A 24,251-nucleotide genomic window follows, 5' to 3' on the forward strand; every position below is an offset into this window, starting at 1 on the left:
GACCCTCTCCTTGAAGGAGCTGGCCTTGACAGTGATTCTAGTGGGCAGCCGCCCAGAGTTGGGGTACCCTGCTGAGCCCAGTAACTCTAACTGGCCGGACCAGCACCAGAGGGCCACTCTTCAAAGAAGCCCTTTGAAGCGCAAACATTTCCTTTCCTGAAAAGAAGGGAAATTGCAACCAAAACGTATTGTTCTGTGCAGACAATGTTCCCTTCGATCAAAGAGGGAGAGGGGCTTATAAAGATAGATTCACAAATTAAACCTGGGCGCCATCCTGTGTGTGTGAGTGACTGTCACCGTCACCGTGGAAGGGCTCACTGTGGGTCTCTAAGGTTGGTAAGACTCCATTTCCCTTTATCCTCAGGATCTTGGGTCTAGGTCTAATATATTGGACTAACGGTGTCTCTAGCACGTTCCTGAAAATGTCTACTGATAAATGATGATATCTCTTCAAGTTAGAATTTTATTTAGCCACTAGAAATGGTATTTTCCAAGAATATTTGATATTCGGGGAAATATTTGATGTTAAGGATGAAAAAAAAATCTGGATATATTGCACAGAAAAAGGAAAAGATTTCTAAAATTAGATTTTAGGGGATCTGGAAGTGTGTCCCCAGTGGTTAGGACATGTGCTCATTGGCATTTGAGGGGCTCTAGGCTCTCAATAGCAATATAAGCAAACACTGTTCTGTTCGCTGCTTTATAGATCCTAAAATACTGTTCAACAAATACTTACTGAATATTTACGTAAGCAGTAAAATATATTTAAAGAAGCCCTGTCTCTGAGATGGGCAGAAGTGCTTTGGGAGGTGGGTGTGGCCATAAATGATTTTTAATTTCTGTTGTGATCCTGCCCTGGCATCTCAGAGTAGGATCTGTTTTGTTCTTTGCTACACGCACATCCTATATTTGGTTCTGGGGTGCAAACCATACAGGGCGTGGGTGGCTTCAGCTTTCCAGTTAGTGTTGGAGGATGCTTGAGTTCTCACTAGATTTGTTCTTTGTTGGCAGAAAGGGTCAAGTAGCAGCCTGGGTTTTCCTAGTAACTACCCGTCTCAGCTGAGAACTCTTGTTTGACTGGCCAACTATTTGTCACCTCTGAGCACTGGTTCTAACAAGATCCTCTGGCCACGGTTCCAAATGATTAGCTTCCTGAGGTGGACCTCTGTTCGAGCATCTGCATCTCTGAGCTCTGAGATGTTCTTTGGTCAGGGAAGGTGCCCAGTCATCCCGTCACCCGCTCTGTCCCTTTGCCTGATGGTTGCTGCAGGTCTGTGATGGGTGTGACCTGGAAGGCTGGTCTCGGAGACGCTTTCTCTGGTCTGATAGGACAGTACCCATGCACCGGACAGAGTCTTCACGCTTCTTTGACTATGAATGGAACTAAGAACTAAACTTAACTTGTGACCAAGTCCACACAGCTATACACTAATTGATAAGTAGATTGATATGGAAGCTTGTCAGACTTTTCTTCAGCTCTACCCACGGTACACACTGTGGGCGTGTGCTTCCTAGAAGCGGGTCGTGTATCTATTCATTTCAGTGCTTTGAGTTTTTCTTGCGTACATTTCCTTCAGTGAGATTTGAGGAAGAGCCCATCTGAAAGGTTAGTAACCTTGTCTTTCAGAGTTAAAGACTGTGGGAGGAACTGGAGAAAGTTGTTTACAGAAAGATACATTTGAGGTTGTGGAGTCTGATGGCTTGAAATCAGAATACGGAAAAAATTGCTAACATTAGCAGGAGCAGCCCCACCCTGAAGTTGCTCTTTGAAAGCTGGGGGTCTTACTTAAAGGTTTAAAGTTTTCCTTGTGCCATACTTAGCAAATAGATACCTTGTCTGCACACACCATTCTTAAAATAATCCTAACCGGTGGAATCAATTGTCTTCAGCAAGGCACACAGACTAATAGAACCGACAGCCCAGATTATTGAAACAATGTACTGTTATCTGTCCTTGTTCATTTGAGGCCTAAGACAAAAACTTGTTTCTCAGAATGATGTTTCCGTAGGAATTCAGAGTAGTTAATTTATAGTGTCCTAAGGGTGGGGGAGTGTAGAAGTTCTAAGTATTGCCAACACTGAGCCTTTGAAAAGAAAGTCCATGGATTTGTTGTTTTGTGAGTGAGTGTGTGTACACACACGCATACGCTATTCTATACATATGAGGGATAATATGTAACTTTTTTATACATCTATTACCTCAAATTAAAATACATACACTTAGCCGGGAGGTGGCGGCCCATGCCTGTAATCCCAGCACTTGAGAGGCAGACACAGGCGGATTTCTGAGTTCGAGGCCAGCCTTGTCTACAGAGTGAGTTCCAGGACAGCCAGGGCTACACAGAGAAACCCTGTCTCGAAAAACCAAAAAAAAAAAAAAAAAAAAAAAATTAAAAAATACATACACTCATTTTTTTTTTTAACATTTATTTAATGTGTAGAAGGGCACTCACTCACTCACACACAGCATTCCTGTGGAGGTCAGAAGACAATGGACTGGAGTTGGTTGGCTCCTGCTATGTGGGTCCCGGGCATCGAACTCAGGTCAGCAGGCTTGGCAGGACCTGCGTCCCCTGAGCCATCTCGCCAGCCATGACCTCAAAGTCTTAGCATTGTGTTTGGTTTTGTTGAATAATCTTCTGCTGGCAAACACTTTTTTCTGGCTTTCTCCCTAAAGGGTTCTCTTGAGATGTCCTAAGCGAGAGGCCTCAGGAATTCCTTGAGTAACTGTGTTGAGATGGAAGAAAGGGACTCTTCACCGCCACAAGATGCCATCAGAATTTTAGAAAGTCCGTGTCTAGTTTGTCTCTAGTGGCTTCAGGCCGAATTGCTGATGCCTCTTTTGAGTTTGTTCTAAGCAGCAAGGTGTAGTTGCTGTGCCTTTTTCTGGATGGTTTAAGTAGGGGGTGGTGTTAGGGGGTGCAACAATCGAGTGAGCTCCGACATCCTTCCTTTCTGTCCTGTGGTGAATGTCTTCCGGGAGTCTTCTAGAGCTGCTCTGAGCAGTCTCCAAGTTAGTGAGATGTTCGGGGAGGGTCTTCAGACCTCCATGGGACTCCTTTATCCAGCCAGGTGTCCAGATGTGCTGAGGAAGGGGCATTTGATTCTGAGAAGCCCTGGGAACAGCTGCAGTGTAGGAGTCCGGACCCAGGGTCCAGCATTTCAGCGTGGCCCTTCTAGCAGAGCACCAGTGTCTGCTTGACTCTGCCCTGGGCATGGCGTGCTCCTACAACACACGGCTTAAGGACAGTTTCATCCCTGCTGGCTCAAGTCCCCAGGAAGGGCCTGTGCCTGCAGATACTAGTGAACACGAACCCTCAGGGACAAGGCTGAAATGTAAGGGACATCACAGGAAGGGCTTCCACCGTCAAGTCTGTCAAGGCCACATGGTTTGCTCTGTCATTATTTCTGTTGATTTTCATCTTACTAAAAAGAGTACACACAGGGACATACAGAGTGACTGGCTCACTGTGCCAGTGCCGCCCCCCCCCCCCAATAAAGATAGAAGGAAAAGTCTGCACATGGGAACTAAGAATTTTGCATGACGTGCTTATACCTTTCCTATCTGTGAAGTCCGACTCTGAGTATCTTTAGGCATGCAAGTGCAGAGCAGTTGTGTCGCACGCCTTTAATCCCAGTACTTGGGAGGCAGAGACAGGCAGATTTCTGGGTTCGAGACCAGCCTAGTCTACAGAGTGAGTTCCAGGATGGCCAGGGCTATGCAGAGAAACACTATCTCGAAAAAACCCCCAACAACAACAACAACAACAACAACAACAACAAAAGCAAAAAGGCGTGCAGACATCCATGTGAACACAAAAACCCTTCCCTGGGGAACTTTTGAGCATCATCCCGTTCTGGAGGTCCCGGGTGGGTCTTCAAGATTGCCTTTCTAACCAGTTTTTACGAACATTTGGAGGATCAAGCCCTCCAGAAGGCACTGGATCCTGGACGATTGCAGGAGCTCTGGATTGAAAAACTTGCTGGTACAGAGAAGACTAACGGGAGGTTCCCCGCCTGGTCTGTGTAGCCATGTCTATATTCCAGGTGGTTATCTATTATTCTCAGCCAACTTGCAGATGGGACAGAACTTCTGCAGAGGTGGGGCTCCTGGCAGTGTAGCCAAAATGATAGCCTGGTGGGCAGGAGGGCAGAGAAATATATAGCGCGAGATACGAGAAGTTAGCCACTGAGGGACGGCTGATTCAGCTGAGACGCAAGCGGCCTTCCTTATTGCTGGGGGTCTGTGTGGCGTGAGCAGCTACGGCTGTGCCTTGGTCTCTACCTTTGAAGTCACAAGTCTCACTCTGAGGTTTAGAGCTTAGGGTTTGGGGGGAGGTGTGTGTGTGTGTGTGTCAGTAAAGACATGCTGTCCTCGGTCATTGAGTGCGTACACAGGGTTAAACCTTTAGCCTCCAGGGGGGATCCTCCAGGAATCCCATTCCCAGATGCCACAAATATGTGTCCTCGCTTTGCTGATAAACGCCTGGGGTCCGTTACCATGCATAGAGATGTTTCCAGAAGACAGAGCAGATGAGATAGGCTGAGGCTTGTTCCCTCTTCGTCAGGAAATTCTCCACAGAAGAGGCGGATGCCAGCTTTCTCATTAAGAGCAGGCGCGGGGAAGATGAACCGAGTTTGAAGAGGGATTAGGGTGGTGGACTTGGTGCTGTCAGAGCTGGCATGGGGTGGGTACCAAGTGCCAAGGTCCCCTGCTGGGGGGGGGTCTTAAGCCAGGGCGCCACTTAGAAGGACATCTGGAGTATGCTCGAGTGATTAGGTCTCCATGTAATTTACGGATGCTTGATTTTTTTAAGGTCTCAGGAAGGGTGGCTAGGGAAGGGGGTGTTCAAACACGGCCCCACCCACCACTACCTCCCCAGGGGTGTTGAAACCCTGCCAAGAGGAAGGATTTGGCTCCGAAGCTACAGACTAAACCTTGGCTGTGTTTGCCTGTTATCGAGTTCAAAGCTGTCTGTCTGGTGCAGGACGTGGCAGAGGGGAATTGAACGTGAGAAAGGAGGCTGAGAAGTCGTTCCACTTCTCCAAGAGCCACGCCACGACCCTCTGCCTCCCTGGGGTGGGGTCTCACCGCTCACTGTGCAGTGTCCCCAGAAGACAGGATTCCCTCATTAAAACGGTTTTCCTTTACCTCCTCATGGGAAAAGAAATGAGGAGATCACAATGGGAATGGGGTATTATAAAATGGAAGGTATTAGATATTTTTTTTTTATCTTTATTTTTGTGTTTCTGTGGGTGGGTATGTGGATGTGAGTTCATTACCCCCAGAAGCCAGTAGAGGACATCAGGCTGCAGCTGGTTGTGAGCTGGGCTTGCCTGGCCTGGGTGCTGGAAACTGAATCCTGGTCCTCCTCAAGAAAGGTATGTGTTAGCCGGGCAGTGGTGACACACGCCGGTAATCCCAGCATTTGGGAGGCAAGAGGCAGGCAGATTTCTGAGTTCGAGGGCAGCCTGGTCTACAGAGTGAGTTCCAGGACAGCCAGGGCTATACTGAGAAACCCTGTCTCGAAAAACCAAAAAAAAAAAAAAAAAGAAAAGAAAAAAAAAGAAAAGAAAGAAAGAAAGAAAGAAAAAGGAAAAGAAAGGTATGTGTTCTTCACTACTGAGCCATTCCTCTGTCACTACAGGATCGAAACAAAGCAACAATAAAACAGGGTGAGCTTGAAGTCACTTTGTAGACCAAGCTGCCCTTGGACTCACAGAGGTCCGCCTGTCTCTGCCTCTTGTGAGCAAGGAGTAAAGTTATCTTTCACAATGGTTGTCTCACACCTCCCTCCCCCTCTTATTTTATTTTATTTTATTTTAATTTAATTTATTCTATTCTATTCTATTCTATTTTATTTTATTTTATTTTATTTTATTTTATTTTATTTTTCGAGACAGGGTTTCTCTGCGTAGACTGGGCTATCCTGGAACTCACTCTGTAGACCAGGCTGGTCTCAAGCTCAGAGATCCCCCAGCCTCTGCCTCCTGCATGCCGGGACTAAAGGTGTGTGCCGCCACACCTGGCTCTGCCTCACATTCATTAGTTCATATGCTTGTCACCAGGATTCCTTTAAATACATAGAAAAATGTCATTTATAAAGCCGGAAAACAATCGTCAGTAAAGCAAATGCCATTCACAACCCCTCCCCCCTCCCCCCCCCCCAATCTGGGCCATACAGTCACCTCTGTAGACAAGATGAACAGCCCTGGGTGGCTGCCTTGGTTTGTTGGGCATTGGATTGAGAGGTCTTAGCTTGCCCTTCTCCCCTGGGTAGCTGGTAAATTTTGCCCTGTGTGTTGGCTTTGGGGGAAATCCAATCATTGATTATTTCGAGAGAAGCCAGGTTGGTTTATGGTCCCTCTTGCGGGGACTTAGTGGCCGTTTATAATCATCTTCTGTGATGTGATCATTGGAAACGTGCAGTTTGCACTTGCCTCACTAGGCATTTAAGGCCCACAACGCATTATGACAGCGTGTCTGCAGCCCTGCTAATGACACTCACCCCTTTCATAGGACGGGAAAAGGTGGTGTGTGTGTTCTGATGGGTCACGGCCGGGTGAGGGTATTCATACGTGCACCGAGGGTGTCTTTTTATGGAGGCAGAAGCAGAGGCTGTGAGGGAACACTGCTGTCTAGCTTGCTCAGTTACTTTGACAACCCAGGACCTCTTGCCCAGGAGTAGCATCACCTGTGATAGATGATATTCATTATTAATCAAGACAGTGCCCTCTACAGGCCAGCCGAATGGGTGCATCCATTTTCTCAGTTGAGGCTCCTCTTCCCAGAAAACTCTAGCTTGCGTCATGTTGACAGAAGATCAAGCGAGACAGAGGTATAAAGAGATTCTATGAGAGATGACGCATGCCTCCCGTCTGCAGTATTACAGGATTGTCTGAATGAGATGGACCTCAAGGGCTGTGACTGTTTCAAGTGTGGGAATCCTGGCCTCTCACATGCCTTGAAATGGCCTTCGAACCCAAAGATTCAGGAAGGGTCCCCTGCTGCCCACACACACAAAAAAAAATCGGTTCCTGCTGGGGACTCATCCCATCTTCCCCTACAGGTTAGGTAGACTCAATGTGTGTCTACGTAAGACTTGGCTGTCTCTCAGCGCAGATTGTGGGAAAGGTGTTCAGACGCTGGGCCGGTGTCTCTGCTTTGGGATTTGGAAGGGATTGTTGTGAGTGTTACTTTTGTGAGGATTTCCAGCTCTAATCAAGAAATGGTGACGTTTTTGGGACTATGGAATCACCAAAGAGCGCTATGCATTTAGGCGAGACTGTGAAATCGCGTATCAAACAAGAACAGTGATGGCCGTGTGTGTGGTAGGGAGAGACAGGATGTCTGGGGTGAGGATGATGACAGAGGTGGCTCTCTAGAAACCGTCCCCTGCCTCTTTCAGTTCAGAATGTGACTATAAGGGGCAGAATGGGCTCTATCATCCACCTCCACGTGGTCCACCAGATCTGTGCTCCTCAAATTAATATTCCGGAAGAGGTTCTGCCAATTAGAACAATCTCTTTATCCCAGTTGTGGAAAGAGTGAGAAGTCGTGGGCCCAGCATTCCACGCCCAGCCCAACACCACTGGAAACTTATCCAGTCACGCCAGAGCCAGGCATTTCCTGGTGTCAGGCCGGTGGCAACTATGTCCTGTTGTGCGGGGTGTCTCTGGGGGAAGATTGGAATGTCAGGATAGGCCACGAGAAGTCTAGGTCCCCAACTATCTCACCGGGGAGGAAGCCTGGGGTTATTTTTCAAAAGGTTGTTAGCTGACCATACATGTCAAATCTACACAGCTCCCCACCAAAGGGAAATGGAAGGATTTTTTTAAAAATATATATATTTGCTGGTGCGAACCCACCCTGTTTGGATTTAGGGGGATAGCATTTGGACAAGGCCAGCTGAGAGGCTCTAGAGGAGATCTGGAAAAACCCTCTCTGCAGGAGCAGTGTGTTTGGGTTAGCTCGCCACCGTGTTCTCTGCATTTCCTGGGCTCCTGAGTCGCAGGCTTACTGTGCAGATAAGCAAAGCGCACCATGAAGAGTCCAGGGGGAGGTTCTCGTCTGCAAGATACGACATGTAGAGAGGTGGGGCTAAGATTTGGGCAGAGTCCTGGAACTAAAAAGGAGAGGACTCTAGAAAGGCCAGGGAAGACTCACTGTCCAGCCCTGGTGTGCCTCAGGGAACAAAGGCGGAGACCCTGCTTGGGCTGCCGGCTGTTGGCTCCATGTGTCCAGTCCGTTGTTCCCGACCCACCGCTGCACCTGCCTTACCTTGCTCTCCCTGGCCACAGGGTCAGCTGGCAAGCAGTGTGTGTACCAGGGAAGCAGAGAGTGAGATCTGGTTAAAACAGGCATCCCTGTCACACTGATGTGTGGATTTCTCCCCCCCTCCCCCCAGGATTTGGCTGTCCTGGAAGTCACTCTGTAGACCAGGCTGGCCTCGAACTCAGAAATTCACCTGCCTCTGCCTCCTAAGTGCTAGGATTAAAGGCGTGCGCCACCTCTGCCCGCGATGTGTGGATTTCAAAGCAGCGTATTCTTTGTCTCTTGGAATGAGCAGCAGGCTCAGATACTTGCTCCCCCCCCCCCCCCGCCCCCACCTTGCCCTTGAAGCTGGTTCACAGGGTTCACAGCAGGACAGGGCATGGCAAAGGGCCAGATTTGCAGAAGTAAGACTCTGGTGCAATCTGTGTTCAGGTGTCTTCAATATCTGCTCCCTGGACAGAAATCTGATAAGGGCTGCAGTACAGAAGGGCGAAAGTTCTAGGTTGCCGGCTCCAAAGAAGCCTTTTTCTTTTGTGTGAGGATGGCAGGGTGTGTGCCCAGGAAGGCTGGCTGCACCAAGGGTCAGAGATGTGTTTCAGAGAGTCACAGTTCCCAGTGAGGCAAGCCACAGATTCCCAAGAAGCTGCAGAAGTCAGCATTCCGTGCTTTGAAATAAATTGAAATAAATTTTAAAAAGCAAATAAGACTTTGCATGACGGGTTGTGAGGGAAGGAAAGTGGGAGTGGCCCTGGAGATTGGCAGTTCTCTGGCCGACAAGGGCCAAGGTATTTTGGAGTTTGTCAGGAGTCTTTGGACAATGCTATCATGAGACACGCCTGCTCACAAAGGTTGCTTTGTGAGCCTCTCCCGAGGCAGGGCACTTGGCTGGAGTAGACTTCTTTCCCTGGGGTAGTATTTCTGATGTTCTTGGCTCCCCAGGCACAGGCTGCATGGCGGGTGTCGGCCGGGAGGAACAGGCTATGCTTGGGTTCCAGCTGTTGTCTGATTTAGAAATGGCCCCTAGGAGAATCTGTACTGTAGGGTGTTTCCGTCTCTCATGAGTGACCTTCATCCAGACTGCACAGTCATGCCCTTAGGGGACATCCCTATGTTGCAGTCAGTGTCACTGTTCCCAAGAGTCCTCCACTAAGGTACTTTGGTTCCCACAATGGACACCCGTAGAAATGGTACCTTGTCCCCGACAGTGGAAGTATAGAAGGGCCTGGGTTCCAGTCAGACCATCAGATGGAGTTGCAGAAAAAGAAGCCTGAGACTCAAAGCCAAATCCACTGAGAGAAGGTGACCTCAGAGCCGCAGGACCAAGGACCCTTCAGCCCACCTGGTTGTCCTTACACCATGCAGTTAGACACACCACACCCCCATGGAGACTTTATTCTTGTTTATTTATTTATTTACTAACATTTACATATGGAGACAATGACCCTTTGTTGTATTCTGGTTGGAGAGAGTGACTTGTGACCTTTTATACTGATGCTTAAAATCTGGAGTAATTCAGCTGGTTGGTGGTGGCGCACGCCTATAATCCCTGCACTCTGGGAGGCAGAGGCAGGTGGATTTCTGAGTTCGAAGTCAGCCTGGTCAACAGAGTGGACAGCCAGGGCTATACAGAGACACTCTGTCTTCAAAAAACAAAAAACAAAACAAAACAAAAAATAAATTCTGGGGTAATTCAAAGAGCCGCGGTCGCGGCGTGACCAACCAACAGGAAGGTGTGAGGTCACCTTTGACTTGGTGCTACCTAGTGAGATGTAAGGGGACACGGGGCTCTGGTTTCGGAGGGACAGAGTTCCGGCTTTGGCCTTGACATAGAGCACAGGGACTTGCTTCTTGACCTCTTTCACCATCTTTGGGGTTCTGAGTACAGAGGGGATTTGTAGTAAAAATAATTTAAAACCTACCTTTGACCATATGTCTTAGGCGGCACAGAGCTGGGCCGCTGCCCACCCTCCAGGCTGTTAGAATCTAGCTCCTGTCTATCACTCTAGTTATTACTGACCGTGTGTCTTCCAGTTGGCCAGCCCACAGGGCCACCTTTTTAGGGCTCAGCTAACCCATGGCCTCCCTTGTATGTTCTTCTATCCCACAGTGGCTTCTCTCTCTCCCTCAAGCCTGCCCAACCTTAACTCCTTCTGCAGAGCTATTGGCTATTGACATCTTTATTCACCAGTCACAATTAACTGGGGGCAGGGTCCCGCCATATCTTTTTTTTAAAAATGGTTTATTTCATGTATATGAATACACTATTGCTGTTTTCAGATACAGCGGAAGAGAGCATTGGATCCCGTTATAGATGGTTGTGAGCCACCATGTGGTTGCTGGGAATTGAACTAGGGACCTCTGGAAGAGCAGTCAGTGCTCTTAACTACTGAACCATCTCTCCAGCCCCGTCACTCAATATCTTAAGTGTGGACTCTCATCTCTGGGGCACTACACTTGGGGGCTCCAAATTAGCATTAGAATACAAGCAGCATCAGGCCAACCTGATACAGGGATTGCTTTCTAAAGCACAGTGCCAGGTGTTTAGCAACTGGACAGTATGTGACCCATCCCCTCTCTATTGTTTCTTACACCCCTTTAAAAAAGTATCTTAAAATTAATTGTGTGTGTGTGTGTGTGTGTGTATGTGTGTGTGCATGTGTGTATGCTTAGAAGTCAGAGGAGGGCATCAGATCCTCTGGACCTGGAGTTACAGATGATTGTGAGCCACCACGCGGATGCCAGGAATTGAACCCGAGTCCTCTGGAAGGGCAGCCTGTGCTCTTAGCCGCTGAGCCATCTCTCCAGCTCTTCTATTCCAGTTTTATCCTAGGTTCCCCTACTAGGGCAGAGACAGGCCTATCTATTTGAACAGACAACAAATGGGCCTTCAGAACAGTTGCTCTCTCTCCTCTGTCCAGTTTCAAGCCAGGTTTGATTTGCAGTTGGTTTGACTGGTGTCAGAGACAAGGCAAGACTCCGCGGCTAAGGACAAGTGTCAGTCCCCAGTTTGGAGAGCGTGCTGCCTGCATTAACTAGGGCCCTGCTGTTAGAAAATGTCTCTTCTTCCCCTGCAGAAAGCTGTGTCCTTCAAGTCCAGGCACATTCATGGCAGCACGGTGTAAGCTGAGCTTTACGAGCTGGTGAAAATCATTAACAGACACGGACCCTCCGGCCTCACGGTGTAGGCGTTGAGGTGTAGGCCGACAGGATGAGAGGTAGCAGACACATGACTGAGGACAGAGACTCATTTGCCATGTCCGCTTTCCAGGCCCCCATGTGCAAAACTCACTCATTAGTATCCATGTAGACTCACCTGTCCTGCACAAACACAGTTGTCACAGACACCCGACAGTGTAACTCGCAGATTGTGGCTGGTTAGCTTTGTGCCAGGTGGTGTTTGCCCAACTTTTGCTCCACCGTCTTGGGCTGTTTGTTCCTATATTCTGAATTCTTTAGGAGACTGTACAGTTCATAGTAATGAAACATGCAAAGGTGTCTTGTATTTTGTCATTTTGAGACTGGGGTCTCTCTTTTGTGTGGCTTTGGCTGTCTTGGAACTTGCTGTGTAAACCAGACTGGCTTTGAACTCACGGAGATCTACCTGCCTCTGCCTCCCCAATGCTGGGGAGCCAAAGCTGTGTTTCTTATTTGTTTGTTTGTTTATAAATTGAGAGGTGGATGTGGTGGAACACACCTTTGATCCCAGCACTTCTAGGGGAGCTGCATTTCTGTGAGTTCCAGGCCAGTCTGGTCTACATAGTGAGTTTTCAGCGCTACACTCTTGAGACATTGTCTCAAGAGAAGAAGGAAAGCAAAACAAATGGAAAATATTCTGGGGCTTGACCACAGTATAAAGCAGCATCTTATTTAAAACTCCCTCCTCCTCTTCCTTCCTCCCCTCCCTTCTTTCTTCCCTCCCTCCTTGCCCCTGGGTCCAGGCTCCTTCGCCACATCACTGTCCTCGATAGGCATCACTGGGAACCCTTCCAGTGAAAGATCAAGAGATCTTGGCGTGGGTTGAATAAAAGCATAAATAATAAAAAAAAAATTGAAGTGTCCTTTGATGTTTACTTGGTTGGGCACGCCTGGTCCCCCCACTTAAGAACGGTTGTAGTGTTCAGATGACGGGTAAGAGGAAGAAGCAGCTGTGGCCAGCTTTGCTGTGGGGAGGGCGTTGGGGAAGGAGGAGGGAGGGCCCGGTCATGGCCGCCGGGTTTGCTCTTCCTTTATCTCTGAGGAGCTTCCTGGGGCTCACTCAGGTGTGGTGAGCAGGACTTCTGTTTATTTGGTTTTATTTATAGGCACTCGGGATTTGTACTGCAGATACAACTTAGCAAGAAAGTAATTCCTACCAGAGTCCGTGGAGGTGGGTAACTGAGTTGTCAGGTGTCAGGTTTCCAGGCCCCTCTCTGAAGGCGTACAGAGTCTGTCCCTGTGTGGATTACTACAGCAGATGCCAGTTAGGAATCTGTGACTGTGGCTCTCCACCAGCTGGACCGGATCCAGAATCGCCTAAGCTAAGACGTGTACTTGTGAAGGGCAGTTCTAGAAAGGTTTCACTGTAGAGGGAAGACTCACCCTACATGTGGGTGGCACCATTCTGTCACCTGGGGTCCTGACCAAATAACTGGGCAAGAACAGAGGACTGGAGAGATGGCTCAGAGATTAAGGACCTTGTTTGTGGCCGGGCTGTGGCGCATGGGCTCAGGTGATGGCAGAGGCCGACGGTTATCTGTGGGTTCAAGGCCAGCCTGGTTTACAAACTGAGTTCCAGGACAGCTTGAGTTACACACAGAAAAACCCTGTCTCGAAAAAGCCACAAAAGAAAAAAAAAAGTAACACTGGTTGCTCTATGCAGAGGACCTGGGTTCAATTCTCCCAGCACCCAAGTGACAGCTCATAAAGGTCTATTAACTTCAGTTTTCGGGGATCCGACGCCCTCTTCTGGCCCACGGGCCCACATCGTGCACAGACATAACATAGGCAAAACCTGTAAAATACCTTCCAGTCATCCCTCTGCCTCCTGACTATGGACTGTGAACCCCGCCTTTCATTCTTGCCACCATGCCTTCCCCACTATGATGGACTGTACCCCCAAAATTATGTGCCAATAAGCCATTTACTCTTAAACTGCTTCCATCAGGGGATTTTGTCAGTGGTGAGAACAGTGATACAGTGCCCCAAGGTGATGCTCTTAGCCGGCAAATGTCTGCCCCTCGTGGCCATACATAGTTCTTGGGGTTCTGTATGAGCAGTTGGTTGTGCCCCCCATTTCTGTAGATAAGTGAGCTTCCAGGAGTCACAGTGTGGCATTGACTGTCATCCCTCTGAACACAGCCAACGCTCGGCGCGGCCTTTCTTAGTTCCCCTTTCCAATCTATAGGCATTGCCCTCACCCTCTATTGTCTTTCTGAAATAATTTGTGTGATTGGCCGTGGCTGTTCCTTTCCTCCGCAGATTCGCTGAAGTAGGCTCCAGCACCACCAGTCAAATAAGGAAGTCATCGGTCACTGGTTCGGTCTGGGGAAGTGCCTTCGAGGGAGGCAGCTGCCACCGGCTCAGGGTCTAGACTTTGCAAGGTGGAGTGAGGCTGGGATTGCCAACAACTTACATCAAGTTAAAACACTGGGCACCCAGATGATACATTCAGGGCATAGTTACTTTACACAGTCACTTACTGCTCACATGGAATTGATCTCATGTCTGATTTGGCATCAGCGTCATGTGTCATGCTAAACTGGCATGAGAATGGGGTGTGTTGGCTCAAAATGTACCGAGAAAGGAGAGGGCGTGGGGCCCAAGGAAGACAGGTGAGGTCCCTCTGCCCTCGGACTCTTTAAAACATCTCTGTCTATAGCATTAACGCTATACCTCCATTGCCTCTGTGACAAGTGTGCCCATGTCCCGTTGGCACGGTTCTCGCCTCCTGCCAGGCAATGCTTGACTCTCGGTGAACCCAAACCACTAGTTTTCAGTTCTAAGTTTCATATCCCCAACTGGGTGCTGGGTATTTCCATGTGCCTTGCTGGATACCAGATATTGGGAAAAAACACATTTTGTTTCCTTTGAGAGAGTCTCATTAAGTAGCCCAGGCTAGCCTCAAACTCATTGTGTTCCTGCTTCTGCCTCCTGGATGCTGGCATCATAGGCCTAGCTTGCCAGCGCTGTTTTGACCTAAGGCTATCTTCACTTTAGCAATTCAGGACATATTTTTTTTAAAATTAGAAACATGCTGGGCTGGAGAGATGGCTCAGTGGTTAAGAGCACTGACTGCTTTCCCGAAGGTCCTGAGTTCAATTCCCAGCAACCACATGGTGGCTCACAACCATCTGTAGCCATCTGTAGTATAATCTGATGACCTCTTCTGGTGTGTCTAGAGACAGTAACAGTGTATTCATATAAATAAAAAATGAATCTTTAAAAAACAAAAAAAAGAAACATGCCATGGGTGGGGGGGGGGGCTGGAGAGATGGCTCAGTGGTTAAAAGCACTGACTGCTCTTCTGAAGGGTCTGAGTTCAAATCCCAGCAACCACATGGTGGCTCACAACCATCTGTAATGAGATCTGATGTCCTCTTCTGGAGTGTGTGAAGACAGCTACAGTGTACTTAGTTTAAATAAATAAATAAATAAATAAATAAGTAAATAAATAAATAAATCTTAAAGAAGACAAAAGGAAAAAGAAACATGCTATCGCCAACAAGTTCTAAAGGAAAACAGTTTCCCAAATGAACTTTGTCTCAAGTCTTCAAGTTTTTAGAGCACAGACAAGTCCTTGTCTGCCAGCTATCTATGGTGAAATGATACTCTCAAGATAGTTTTAGACAATTATACTGATTAAACCAGTTGAAAATTTTGAGTTTTTTTTCTTTTCTTTCTTTTTTTTTTTTTAAAGATTTATTTATTTATTTTATATATGTGAATACACTGCAGCTGTCTTCAGACATGCCAGAAGAGGGCATCGGATCCCATTATAGACAATTGTGAGCCACCATGTGGTTGCTGGGAATTGAACTCAGGACCTCTGGAAGAGCAGTCAGTGCTCTTAACCACTGAGCCATCTCCCCAGGCTCTTGAGTCCTTTATTAATGGCCATAACAAGAACGGCCTCTCCTCTGGAAGGACTCTTGGCACCCAAGCTCAGAGGAACAGTGTTTTAAAAGACAAAACCAAATTACATCAGTGTCTGCGCAGAGGTGTAGGGTGTTTACCTTAGTGAAGGATTTGAAGCTAGGTGCCTGGTGACATCTTTCCTCGAGAGGCTCAGCAGCACCTCCCAGATACCACATAATCTGTGTGGACCATGAGCAAGGTCGCGGACATCCCAGAAGCATTGTCCTCTGAAGGTTGGTTGGCCTGTCTCACGTGCAGCAGGTCTCTGTCTTGGGTCTGTTGTGTCACTCTCTAGTCTGGGAGTGCTGGGAGCTGCCTTCTTCAGCTGCTAGGCCAAGGATTTGGCGTGTCTGTTCTCAGTAACTTTTATAATTATCTTTCCATCTGTCTCTAGATTATAACCCAGATCAGAGAGTGTTGTGGTCGGAGTCCAGATGGCAGGACCACGCATTTTCCTTAGGTCTTGAATCAGCTTTTAAAACTCAGTATTTCCTGGCTGGCCTGGGACTCGAAATATAGACCAGGCTGGTCTTCAACGCAATAGAGATTCACCTGCCTCTGCCTCCTGAACGCTGGGATTAAAGGTATGTGCAAGTATGCCCAGCAAACGGAATTAATTCTACATCCAAATTTAGAATTCCCATCAGCCATCCAGACTAGAGCGCTGAGGGATTGACCTTTAACCTCTCCCTGCTTTCTGTGCCTCACATGTAGTAACAGTCCAGACGCGATTGCTCCTCCCCCTCTCAGGGTTTGGGCCTCTCTGTTGGGGAAGAAAATCTAGTAAGTATATGTACTGACTGGTTCTGTGTGTCAACTTGACACGGGCTGGAGTTATCACAGAGAAAGGAGCTTCAGCTGAGGAAACGCCTCCATGAGATCCAGCTGTGGGGCATTTTCTCAATTACTGATCAAGGGGGGAGGGCCCCTTGTGGGTGGGGCCATCCCTGGGCTGGTGCTCTTGGGTTCTTTAAGAGAGCAAGCTGAGCAAGCCAGGGGAAACAAGCCAGTAAGGAACATCCCTCCATGGCCCCTGCAGCAGTTCCTGCTTCCTGACCTGCTTGAGTTCCAGTCCTGACTTCCTTTTGTGATGAACAGCAGTGTGGAAGTGTAAGCCGAATAAACCCTTTCCTCCCCAGCTTGCTTCTTAGTCATGATGTTTGTGCAGGACTAGAAACCCCGACTAAGCCAGTATATCTTGGCTGAAGGATCCTGGCTTTTCTTGTGTGGACCCCGGCACCTAGGCTGTCTGTCTGGGGCAGGTGTGATGGAGGTAGGTGGGTGCCAGATGGCACGTTTAGGATGTTCAGGAGTCTGCAGGCAGCTGCTGCGCCTGGTCCACCCACCTTGAATCTGGGTCCCGACTTGTCCCAGCTCTGGGCTGAACCGTGGGTGCCTTCCTGGCTGGTGGCCACCTGTCGTCCTTTCTGGTGACATTTCACTTTGACTTTTGCTTTGAAGAGGTTTCTGAAGCAAGATTGTCCTATGTAAAGGTCAGCCAAAAAAAAAAAAAAAAGAAAAAAAGTCATTGCTGCGTTAACAGAAATATAAGTTAAAAGGCAGGAAGTGAAACGGCTTTAGACAATTAGGTTGGAGAGGATGGGTTGAAAAAAAATGTGTCCTTGATTCTTTAATTCTTTAGTCATTTTTCTTTAGAATCATAAGGCAGGATGTGGAAAACAAACATTTCTGTTCAATGTATACACACTGCACACTGTGGCAAAACAAATCAGGGGCTCTGTGAGCACCCAGTTCTCCTGGGCAGAGGGGAGGGGCTTCTCTCGGTTGGATTTTATTTTTTTATTTTTTTATTTTTGCCTAAATTCAGACCAGAACAGTGGCCTCATGGTAGAGCAGGCAGAGCCCATGCATTTTGTGGGTTTGTATGAATTTGGGGTGTATGCGTGTGTGTAGAAATGTAGACGCTGGGTATCTAACTTAACGGCTCTCTAACCACCCCAACCCCCCTTTTTTTGAGACAGAGTCTTCCCACATAGCCCTGGCTGGCCTAGAACTTTACAGTAGACCAGGCTGACCTCAGATACAGAGATCGGCATGCCTCTGTCTCCTCAGTGCTGGGATTAAAGGCGTGCATCGCTCTGTCTGGCTCCACCCAGGTTTTGAGACAAGGGACCTCACTGAATTTGGGGCTCACGAGTTCAACGAGGCCGCCTGGCCAGTGGGTTCTGGGGTGCTCCTGTCTCTTCAACATTGGCTTTCATGGATCGGGGATTGAACTCAGTTCCATGCGCTTGTGTGACAAGCTGAGATTCACAATGGCAAGACAAGGCCTCTGCTTTGCTCCGTTTAAATATTTTAAAAATGAAAATTTGGACCAGGCTGGCCTCAAAGTCACAGGGGTCCTCCTGCCTCGGGTTAAAGGCATGGGCCACAGATCTTGCTGAAATGTTAAGAAGGTTGGTTTTGCCGGGGGGTGGGGGGGGGGGTGGGGGGGGGTGGGGGGGGGGTGGTGGCGCACGCCTGTAATCCCAGCACTCTGGGAGGCAGAGGCAGGCGGATCTCTGAGTTTGAGGCCAGCCTGGTCTACAGAGTGAGTTCCAGGACAGCCAGGGCTACACAGAGAAACCCTGTCTTGAAAAAAAACCAAATCCAAAAAAACAAAAAAACAACAAAAAAAGAAGGTTGGTTTTATGGGTATGGGTGTTGTTCTACCTGCAGCTGTGCCTCGCACCACGTGTGCAGTGCCCCAGAGGCCAGAAGAGGGCGTCAGATTCCCCGGAAGTGGAGTCACAGGTGGTTGTGAGCCACCATGTGGATGCTGCGAACTGAACCCTGGTCCTCTGCAAGAGCAGCCAGCGCTCTAACCACTGAGCCATCTCTCCAGTTCCGGAAGTTTAGTTTTTAAGCTATATATTTGTATAGTGACTTCTCAATTACAAAATACTATTGTGCTACAGAAGTTAATTCTGGGTACTTAATCATCACAGTACGTTTTAAGTTAGCTGTTGATCAGGTCTCCCACCAGTTGAGGCGTGAGTGACATGGTAAAGGACGGTGCTGATGTCCTGCCCAGCACACTCTGGAAACCTCTTCAAATGGGGAAGAGAACAGGAACCCAGAGGATTCCTGCTTACTTTGACTCCAACTCAATCCTCCTCCTTCTTCTTTCAACATTTACTTACATGGGTGTGAACATCTGGGCCGCAGCTGTGCCTGTCTGCAAACCACCTTAGTGCTTAGGAGATCAGAAGCGGGGTGTCAGAAGTGGAGGTGCCCTCCACACCTTTTAAAACAACTTTTGGGGGTCTGGAGAGAGGGCACGGTGGTTTAGAACAATTACCATTCTTCTAGAAGACCTGTGTTTGGTTCCCAGCACCCACATCCCATGGCACTCAACAACTCTAGCTGTGGGGAGATCCAGCCAACACCTCTGCCCTCTCCCCAAGGGCGTCTGTACTCACACACACACACACACAAAACTAATTTGCTTTGCTAGCTAGCATAGCACTTGGTAGTAATGGCTAGCTAGCCCGGGGATCTGGGGACCGCGTTAGTCTGATGGAATTTGGAAGTGACCTCCTGGACGAAAGCTGTTGATGTTGTCAGAGCTCAGTGGATAACCTTGTTCCTAGGGTAGCAGCCGCATCGTTCAGAAGCAAAGGTCTGGTGACTGTCTTAGTTGACTTTGTTGCTGTGATGAAAGACTGATGTAGGGAGGAAGGGGGTTTATTTCAACTTCCAGGTTGCAGTCCGTGACTTTAGCTGCTCAGGCAGAGGAGGTGCGGCGGGCTGGCGCAGGCTTGAGCAGCGGCTTCTGAAGGGGCCAGGGTGTACTGTAAACACTGCAGTCCTGGAGGGCCCCCGCAAGGTCTGCACCTCCTCTTCCTCTCCTTTTTTCCTTCCCTATTTATTCTTCCATGATGATTTAAAAAGGAAACCATTCCTAACTCGGGTCTCACAAAAAAACCAAACCAAAACAAAAAAGAAAAACAAAACGGGCCAGGTACTATTCTTTCCCTTTTAGATTTTTCCCTTTCAGATTTTTATTCATGAGTATGTGTGTTATCTCTCTGTGTGTGTGTGTTGTGTATGCCCTGGCTGTGGGGGTGCCCATGGAGGCCAGATGGAGTTGTCAGAATTCCCAATGCTGGAGTTACAAGGGCTGTGAGCCACTGGACATGTGTTCTGGGAACCGAACTTGGGCCCTCTGGAAGAACAGTTAGAAGAACAGTGTGTGCTATTAACCACCGAGCCATGGCATCAGCCCCCAGGGTGCTCTTTCTTGTCAACTTCTGGAGCAGATGGAGGTTAGTATGTCGTTCTGTCCCCAAGGTTCCTATCCCCCTTCCCCCCAGGCAGGGTTTCTCTGTTTAGCCTTGGCTGTCCTGGAACTCACTCTATAGACCAGGCTGACCTTGAACTCAGAAATCTGCCTGCCTCTGCTTCCCAAGTGCTGGGATTAAAGGCGCCACCACTGCCCCAACGTGCCTTTAAGCAAGTGTTTTTTCTTGTATTCCAGAGTAAAATAGAAAGCAGTCATTGGAATTTCCAGTGCCCTCCCTAAAGGCTCAGCTTTCTGTGTCCCCACAAGGACCTGTTTGTCTCCTAGATTGGGTGGGTTCGGTGTCTAACTTCCAGGAATTTGGATGGGAATCTCTTGAGTGTTACCCATAGATTTGAGAACATTGTTATTTAATGATCACAGCGACCTCGGTGAGAGGGACACAGACTGGGTTTTGGGTCTGTGAAGATTAGCTTCAGTTCCCACCCTTTCAGGGACTACATTCCTTATTCCTTGGGTAACTTTTTGGGACCCTTCTCACAATCCTCAACAGCCCGGCATGAGGAATGACCCCTCTAGGGAGGAGGACTGTCCTGTGTGCCAGGGTAGTGCTGGGGCGCATGTCACGGGACGCTCACCCCACACCCTTTCTTTGCATGGATTTGTAGTGGCCCAGCCAGCAATTTAGCTCTAGGAGAACAAATTACTCGCAGGTCTATAAAAGCACAGCAAGGCCTAGGCTTGTCAACGCTTGCCTAATTTCCTGTGGTAATTGCAGGCCTAGCACAGACAGCCTTCTTAATTCAGACCTGTGGGCTCCAGGCCACATCCCAAACTCATTTGTCTTTAGGGGCGGTTCCAGACACCAGCTATGGGTGATGTCACCTGACAGGACAGCAGTTCCTTAGTGTCCTGTGTACATCCCATAGTGTCACAGGAAGTCACCTGCTTGTGTCTTGGCAGCCAGAAGCCAATGGCCAGTCCATTTGTGAACGTCCCGTAGGAATGGTCATTGGAAAATGTTATCTCCCAGTTTGCCTCTGCCTCCCTGAGCTGGGCATGCCTCCAAAGCTTTGCTGTTAAACTTTCAAAAGAAAAAAAAAAACCCTTCCTCATGATTGCTTCTTGAAGTCATCCTGTTTCCTCAGGTCCTGTACCACACACACATAAACACTCTAAGGAGCTGGGTTCCTACTCTGCTCTTGGTTTGGAGCTGAAGGCCTAGAAACTGTGTATGTGAGCTGAGAGTGGGTTTGGTATCCCCACTGTAAGAACAGCCCAAGTTGCCCTGCACGGGCTGCATGTGTTTATTAGGCGTTTCGTGTTCCTGACTCTCTCCGAGCAGAATGGCCGTTCCACGTAATAAATGGCCCCGTGAACATGGTGCCAAGTGCTTACGGGCTGGGGTCCGCTCATTGATCTGCAGGGGCAGAGATGAGAGTTTAGATTCAGAGCAGAACTGAAATCTGTGGCAGAGGGGCTGCGGGTGTGAGCATTTCCGGCTCCCTCGTGGTAGAAGCTCTTCTCTTGGGTAGCCATTCTCCGGTCTCTCAGGTTTTTTTTTTTCTTTTTTTTTTTTCTCCATCAGCATCTTAAAATGTCATCCGTGTGCTGTGATGCTCACCGGTTTGAGCGAGACTTGGTGGTTTTCATCGACTACAAGGCTTATCCAGCCATCACGGCGATTCTAGAATTTCCATTACTCGCCCCTGTGGAACCTGCTCATGTTTGCCGCTCATTCCTGCCCCCCCCCCAACTCCCCCAGTTCCAGGCAGTGATGAGCTCTTTCTGTCTGGATTCCAGACATTTCATACAAACGGACCCACCCGACGGGTGTTATCCAAGCCTGTCCACATTGTTGAGTGCGTGGGTTAGTACCTCATAGCTTTTTATGGATGGATAGTAGTCCACAACACAGGGCATTCAGGCTATTTCTACTTTTTGCTATTATAAATTTTGAGGTATACTCCTGTTAGGACACCCCACACAGTAGGGGTCCCCTTTCAACCCAGGATTAGGCACAAGCCACACCCAAACACCTATTTTCTTTTTAATATTTATTTATTTTTATTTATATGACTATACTGTAGCGGTCTTCAGACACACGACACACCCCAGAAGACGGCATCCGATCTCATTACAGATGGTTGTGAGCCACCACGTGGTTGCTGGGAATTGAACTCAGGACCTCTGGAAGAGCGGGTCAGCGTTCTTAACCACTGAGCCATCTCTCCAGTCCCAAACACCTGTTTTCACAGAGATCTTTTATGAAGCAGGGAAGAAAAGTCAAAGTGGCGACTCTCTGACTAAGGCAGGAACACCGCAGCACGTGACCTTGCAGGTGTCTTTTGTAAGGGGAGGAGAGGTGTCATTTGTAAGGCCAGCTAGGATGGGCTAGCCTGTGGTGGTATGTTCTGGTTGGGCATGTTAATTAGGTGATCCGATTAAGATCCAGCTCATGATTGCTGGACTTCAATACTTTGATAGCTGGACCTTAGTGGTCAGCCTCAGGAGGAGGAAGTGGCCAAATAAGGGAATAGACTCTGGTGGCCCGTTTCAGGAAAGTAATCTAATCTTTTATTTATTTATTTATTTATTTTTAAATCAAGGAAGAGGGACTCAGGAAAAGGGCAAGGCCTTCCAGAGCCATCCATGCAGCCTGGCGTCCCTTCAACACCCTTGAGTGGAGTTGCTAAGTCATGAGCCAAACCTGAATTAAATCTCTGTTTACCAGTTTAAATCTTCTTTGGGCAGGGTGTTTGGATCCCTGCAAGTCTCAAGGCCAGAAGGGAAGCGATCTCCATCAGAGTCGGGTGAAGAAGGAAATTTGGCCACTTTTGCAGGCACTGGGTCAAGGGTGCACAGAAAGGCTCAGGAGTGGGCGTGGCAAGGCCTGGGAGGAGGCTCTGCGTTTCCAGGCAAAGGATAGCTCCGAGATGGGTCTGTCTGCATCCTGCCAGGAGACCCACCACCGGGCGTGTCCCTAGGCCACCGGGCTTCCCAGGCGCCTTCCAGGGCACACGCACATGCGAAGGAGTCCTTGCTCTCGTCTGCTTAACTTTCTACCCATTCACGTGGGCCTTGGACGTTGGCACGGTCAGATCGTGCGGATGAAGGGCAGTGGAGGGAGGTGGTGACCGAGCTGTGTGAGAACGAACGTGCAGGTGGAGGGTCAGAGTGTGCCTTTGTTTTTAGGGGAAGCCACATGCAGCTTCAAGACATCCATAAGAGCAGCGTAGAGCCTCCGGAGCCAGGCTTTGATGGCCACACTGCACTCTGCTGAGAGACACTCACTCTGCCTTGTCAGGCCTTTTGAGCTGCTCTGGGTTGGATCTTTGGGTCTACATTTAATATTTAACTCCCACCCCCAACCCCGTGTCCTTTTCTTTGCTGATTTGGGGTGTTTTGTGACAAGGGTCTACTAGCATTGTAGCCCAGACTGTCCATCCTCCTGTCTCAGACTCCTGAGTGCTGGGGTTAGAGGTGTGAGTCATAAAGCCTGGTTTTCCAGGCTTCCTTCCTTTTTCCTGCTCATTTTGTGGCTAACGTGTAGCGTGTGTATTGTGTTTATGTGTGTTTTGTATATGTGGGTGGCAAGACTAACCCTCTTGGAACTGGAGGGCTGGCTCAGGTTAGGAGCACTGGCTGCTCTTTCAGAGAGGACCTTGGCTCCCAGCACCCAAATGGCAGCTCATAACCAGCTGTAACTCCAGGCCCATGGGACGCAACGCCCTCTTCTGGCCTCTGTGGGTACTGCATGCATGTGCTGAGGCACATGCAGGCAAAACACACATATACACACACACACAGGCAAAATGCACACATGGAACGCAAAGACAAGGAAAGAAAATCCACAACAACAACAACAACAACAACAAAAGAGAAGCTTTTTCTCATCAGACCCTTACCTCTTCACTGGCCTGGGCTGTGTTTTGTAGACTGGCCGACAGACATGTTGCATGCTCGAATTCAGGATGGGTGCCTCTGTCTCCTTGAGCACCCCATTAATGAGATAATTACTTTTAAAAGACAAACTGTAACTAAGAGCTGATTTTTTCACCCATCAGACGGTTCTCCAGTCAAACTGCAGTATCCCTTTAAAAGTGGCTTCTCCGTGACTGCTTCTATCTGTGTAGATCATCAGCCGCTTGGCAGAGAGAGCGCTGTGCTTGCTGAGGGCGGGCGCCCGGGGTTGAAGGACGGAATGAGATGGAGAGAAAGCGTTTGTGGGTTCATGACACTCATTCCAAGAAATCCTCCACGAATGCATTTATTAAATTAAACAAGCAAACAACGTAACAGATTTCTGTCTCTCCGTCCATCAATCTAGACTGTTAAGGGGAGTCCTTGTGATACTCTGGCTGGTCTCTGCCTCCCTGTCTATTATCTATTAGTCAATCAATCATCTGCTGTGACAGGATCCTCGCTGAGTAACACGGGCTGGCTTTGAACCTGAGGCTCTTGCTGTAGTTGCTGTAGTGCTCTTTGATTTGTAGCCAATTTCTTGTGCTCTGGAGGAGGAGGGAGGATGCTGGCATTGGGAACACTGTGTCTAAGCTCATTCTGCCTCCCTGGTCGTCAGGGGTTGGGACGAGAATTCTCCTCAAACCTCTGCTTCCT

At 48.6% G+C, this 24,251-nt stretch overlaps 1 protein-coding gene across 2 annotated transcripts in view; it reads left to right on the forward strand.

The window, feature by feature from the left end:
- The window catches only part of Slc7a1 (solute carrier family 7 member 1), a 75,710-nt gene that overhangs the window by 8,810 nt on the left and 42,649 nt on the right, over nt 1–24,251 (forward strand). The window contains exon 1 of one of the 2 annotated variants that reach the window (XM_052167589.1): nt 16,480–16,498. The exons of the other annotated variant lie outside the window; for it this stretch is intronic. The gene's annotated coding sequence lies outside the window, so the exon portion shown is untranslated. Of the gene's footprint in view, nt 1–16,479; nt 16,499–24,251 lie in introns of those variants that run through there. 2 annotated transcript variants of the gene reach the window in all.

The sequence above is a fragment of the Apodemus sylvaticus genome, chromosome 22, assembly GCF_947179515.1.
Source record: "Apodemus sylvaticus chromosome 22, mApoSyl1.1, whole genome shotgun sequence".
NCBI classification, from domain to species: domain Eukaryota; kingdom Metazoa; phylum Chordata; class Mammalia; order Rodentia; family Muridae; genus Apodemus; species Apodemus sylvaticus.